Here is a 5,435-nt window from a genome sequence, read left to right as displayed (position 1 = left end):
GAAAACTAATAAGAACTAATACAAAGTTTAAAAAGGGAAAAAAAGATGAAAGAGATGAATGAATGTAGATAATATATTTTCTCTAATTAATAGCAAGTCCCATTACGTTCATCAACTATTCCTCTATTAAGGTTAAGATCAAGTTTTTTTCCATTTTTGCACATATAATAATCTCACTGCACTTGTCATATATAAAAACAAAGTTCCATGAGTTTTTCCCCCTCTGTCCATTAATCCCAAAAGCAAAAAACAAAACAAAACAATCCTCTGGTTCAATTATATGTTAATATTGAAAATTTTCTGCATTAATGTATGTATCTGGCTTTTAGACAAAATGATTCAAGATGATAAAATGTCTCTTTGTGTTGTTTAAAATTCCAACATAAATTTAAAGTACTTTTATACATTGTAAACTATTTTTCGGTGACACATATCAACAATACATCACTTTACAGACATTCTCTTAAGGATTATAATAGAATATAAATTCACTCATTTCAACCACTTATGTTACCATTGTTCTATTTGTACATTGAAACCATTTTTGCCCACTTTATCATCATTCTTTGACTTGTGCTTCTGTTTCATATTTCAATAAAGGTTTATAGGTTTTAGCCATTATACCTTTCCAATGCAGCTCTACAATGTTGAAAACCGTACATTCTTTTATCTATTTAAAATTCTGTAACAATTGTCTAGAGGCAAATCATTGAAAATATATCCATCTACTATTAAACCTTCTCTTGATTTTGTTTTACATTTGCCTTGAAAAAATGCTAATATCTTACGGTAGATTAACTGTTTAGGTGCATTTATCATTTCTCATCTATACATTGTTTCTTGTGCTGAAAACCACTGATGCGTATTCAACACAATTTGGATATGAATCTATTCCTCTTTCTGTCTAATCACCGTTCCCATTCATGGATTATTGCCTTGTCATGGCAAAAGAGTTTGCACAGCTCAATGAAGCTATGAGAGCTCTGACAAAATGTGATCCACTGGACAAGGAAATGGCAACCCACTCCAGTATTTTTGCCATGAAAACTCCTATACATGAATGAGCTTAACATCCCTGATAAGCATTGACTTTGAGCCAGATATCCTAGAACAGAGATGGTGAACCTTTTTTTGGCTTGGGTGCCAAAAGGGTGCACACACATGCCCACACTCATAATGCAATGCCCCACACATGTACACAATCCCCCCATGCTGCTCCCCTCCCCCACACACACACATGTTCACAGGACTTACTGAAGTCTCTAGATTTCCAGTAGGCCTGTTGGGCTGTTTTTTGTTCTCCCCGGGGTTCAGGAAAGCCTCCTGAACCCTGGAGATGGGAAAAAATGACCCAATGATCCAGTTGGAAGTTTGGAAATGAAAAGAAGTGGAGCTGCCCTACTACTTACATTCAGATGCAAAGTCCTTCACCTAGGTAAAAAAAAACCTGGACACACATACCGTCTTGGTGGATAATCTACTAAACATGAGCCAACAATGTGCAGCAGCAGCCAAAAAAGCCAATACAATCCTAAGCTGCATCAACAGGGGAATACACTCCAAGACCAGGGAAGTATTAATACCACTCTACTATGCCCTGGTCAGACCACACCTGGAGTTCTGGTCACCACACTTCAAAAAAGACATTGAAACTCTGGAGAAGGTGCAGAAAAGAGCAACCAAAATGATCAGGGGTCTAGAAACCAAGACTTACGAAGAGAGACTGCGGGAACTGGGCATGGATAGCCTAGAGAAAAGGAGGGCCACAGCGGACATGATAGCAGTCTACAGGTATACGAGGGGTTGCCACAGAGAGGAGGGGATCACTTTATTCTTCAGGGCACCGGAGGTCCGGATGAGGAACAACAGCTGGAAGCTGACCAAGGAGAGATTCAACCTGGAAATAAGGAAGAACTTCCTGATGGTTAGAACGATCAACCAGTGGAACAACCTACCAGCGGACGTTGTGAACTCCAATACTCTGGACATTTTAAAGAGGAAATTGGACTGCCATTTGGCTAGAATGCTATAGGGTTCCTGCTTAGGCAGGGGGTTGGACTTGATGACCCGCATGGTCCCTTCCAACTCTAACAATAAATAAATAAATAAATAAATAAACAAACAAACAAACAAACAAACAAACAAACAAACAAATAAATAAATAAATAAATAAATAAATAAATAAATAAATAAATAAATAAATAAATAAATAAATAAATAAATAAATAAATAAATAAAAGATAGTTGCAACTATGCCTTTCACACCTCGGCCCATTTCTTCCGCAGACAGGAAAGCTTTCCTGAAGGTCTGTGTAGCCAATAACAGCTCCAAATCAATCTGGAGCTCTATTATCAGCTACACAGGCCTTCAGGAAAGCCTTTCTGGCTGTAGAAGAAATGGGCTGAGATGTCAGTGGCCTGGCTGCAACTGTCCAAAGCCAAAGAAGTTCCTGAAGACAGTGTTCTCTCTAAAATTTTTTTGGGGTGGGCGGAAAAGTATAGTGTCTGAGCGGCAGTCCCTTCGGGACTGGGCGACACAGAAATAATAATAAAATTTCCCTCTTGGCTTCTGGGCAGGTTTGGAAAACTCTGAGTTGATGATGATTTTTAAGTGAGCGATTGCTCACCTGCTCAGCTTAGAGGGAACTATGCCTGAAGATCTCTGACAGTGAAAAGGATGATGAGGGTGAGCACACAAGTGAACTTCTGGTTGGCTCATTGGGCCATTTTCACCTTGGGGAGAGTGAAAATGGCTGAAAAGAAGGCTGAAGATCATCTGGCATGCACACACCTGCGTGCTGGAGCTGACACAGGGCAACACCTCAGGTGTGTCAGAATGAGGGTAATTATAGCCCGTTTGGACCATAAATCACCCCGGAGGCGATGGATTGAGAGAGAGAACATTTGGTTTCAAAGCAAGGTTTCTTTTTATTATAAAAGTAGAAAATAAAATATGTCATGAGAGACAAATGAAAAATACATCTTCACATGATGGCTGCTAAGACAGGAATGAATATATCAAAATGGAGAAAAGGATAAAGACGGATGTAAGCTATAATGACGTGGCAGGATTTTACATCATAGTAGGAGGACCTAATAAAACACACACACACAGTTAATTATTTAATTACTGAATGACTCTGAATATCTCTGGGGCTGTCAATATTCAGCGTGACAAGGTGCCCTCAGAAATGGCTTCCTGTGCCACCTGTGGCATGTGTGTCAGGTTCGCCATCACTGTCCTAGAATTTAAAGTCAAATGGGCCTTGGGAAATCTGAACAACAACAAAGCTAGTGGAGGTGACAGTATTTCAGCTGAAGTATTCAAAATCTTAAAAGACGATGCTACTCTAAATTTGCCAGCAAATTTGGAAAACTCAACAGTAGCCACAGGACTGGAAAAGGTCAGTTTACATTCCAATTTCAAAGAAAGGCAATGCCAAAGAATGTTTAAAATATCATACTATTGCAGTCATTTCACATGCTAGTAAAGTTGTGCTTAAAATCCTGCAAGTTAGGCTCCAGCAGTATGTGGACTGAGAACTACCAGAAGTACTGGCAGGATTTCGAAGATGCAGAGGAACTGGAGATCAAATTGCCAACATACACTGGATCATGGAGAAATCTAGGGAGTTCAAGAATTCAAGAAAAACATCTACTTCTGCTTCATTTACTATGCTAAAGCTTTTGATTGTATGGATCACAATGAATTGTGGAAAGTTCTTAAAGATATGGGAGTATCAGACCATTTTATTTATTTCTTTTTTTGAAACCTATATGCGGGTCAAAAAGAAACAGTGAGAATTGGACATGGAACCACTGATTGGTTCAAAATTGGGAAAGGAGTCTGGCAAGGTTATATACTTTCACCCTGCCTATTTAACTTATATCCAGAGCACATCATGAGAAAGGTGGGAATCAGGCAGTATGCAGATGGTATCACTCTAATGGCAGAAAGTGATGAGGAACTAAAGAGTTTCTTGCTGCAGGTGAAGAAGGAGAATGCAAAAGTTGGTTTGAAGCTCAACATTAAGAAAACTAAGATCATGGCATCTGGCCCTTTCAATTCCTGGCAAATAGATGGGGAAGAAATGGAGGTAGTGACAGATTTTATTTTCCTGGGCTCCAAGATCACTCCAGATGTGGACTTGCATAGACAGCATACTAAAACAGAGACAACACCCTGCCAACAAAAGTGTGTATAGTCAAGGCTATGGTTTGCACCAGAAATAGCTATTCCGGAACTGGATGGCAAAACAGCCAAAATGTAAAGGGGAGGCAAGATATGCCTGACGGACCATTTCAAGCCTTTTGGGGGCTAGGAACATGCCCAAATTTGGACTGGCCCACATCGTGGCCTTGGGGCTGGGACTATGGCTAGTTGTAGAAATTCCTGATCTGATAGCCAAGGGACTGATCGAACACAAAGACAAATGAATCTCACTGATTTCCCTAAGACCCTCTGGAGTTCAGATCTGTGATATTGGACTATCATATATTTCTGTGTCTTAATTTCATCTAGCAAAATTGTGCGTTATATGTGTCTGTAATGAAACAAACAAAAATTAACCCTACTGATCTGTTACTATTACTTGGGAGTTCGCTGTGATGGATATGACCCTGTTTGTTTATTTAAGGAAAAGTTAAATATGCCACTCAATATACCAGCATGCCAATCTTTCAGAGCATTGGAGACCAACCCCAACTTGCATGTCATTTTTTTTAAAGTTTAAAAGGTCATTGAAAACATAGAATGCATACAACTTAAGACCAGGCGGATTGACTTCTGCAAGAAAACGACTCAAGGTTTTCTTTCAACTTATGCCATTAAAAATAAATAAACAGCTGGATTGTAAAACAAAAAAAAAAGGCTATGGTTTTCCCAGTTGTAATGTATGGCTGTGAAAGTTGAAATATAAAAAAGGCTGAGTGCCAAAGAATTGAGACCTTTTTGAACTATGGTCAGTGAAGGGCTACCAAAATTTTACTACCACACTGTGGGCATGCATTTTCTTTCAACATCTTTCAGTGCAAATTGGGTGCTGTGGGGTTTTCGCTATCCCACTGCATTCCCCCCTGTCCAGGCAGCAGCCCATCCCTGACTCTGGTGCTAGAATCCCAGCGGCCAATTAGGTCACACAGAGTTGGCCTTCTTGAGGTCCTGTCAACTAAACAATGTTGTCTGGTGGACCCAGGGGAAGATCCTTCTCTGTGGCAGCCCCAGCCCTCTGGAATTAACTCCCCCCGAAGATTAGAACTGCCACCACTCTCCTCGCCTTCCGTAAGTCTCTGAAAACCCACCTATGTCACCAGGCATGGGGTAACTGATGTATCCCCTTGCTAATAGGTTTTGTATATGGTATGATTGGTTTGTATGGTTATTTTTAATGATAAGGGGTTTTAGACAGAGTTTTTTAATTATTGGATTTGTTATA

The 5,435-nt window shown here is 39.7% G+C and overlaps 1 pseudogene; it reads left to right on the top strand.

Annotated features, from left to right (window-relative positions):
• Positions 1-3,134: 3,134 nt before the first annotated feature.
• On the top strand, positions 3,135-3,770 carry LOC139173807 (uncharacterized; annotated as a pseudogene).
• Positions 3,771-5,435: the final 1,665 nt, after the last annotated feature.

This window comes from Erythrolamprus reginae, chromosome 1 (genome assembly GCF_031021105.1).
Source record: "Erythrolamprus reginae isolate rEryReg1 chromosome 1, rEryReg1.hap1, whole genome shotgun sequence".
In the NCBI taxonomy this organism is placed as follows: domain Eukaryota; kingdom Metazoa; phylum Chordata; class Lepidosauria; order Squamata; family Dipsadidae; genus Erythrolamprus; species Erythrolamprus reginae.
This window is presented reverse-complemented; position numbering and strand designations above follow the sequence as displayed.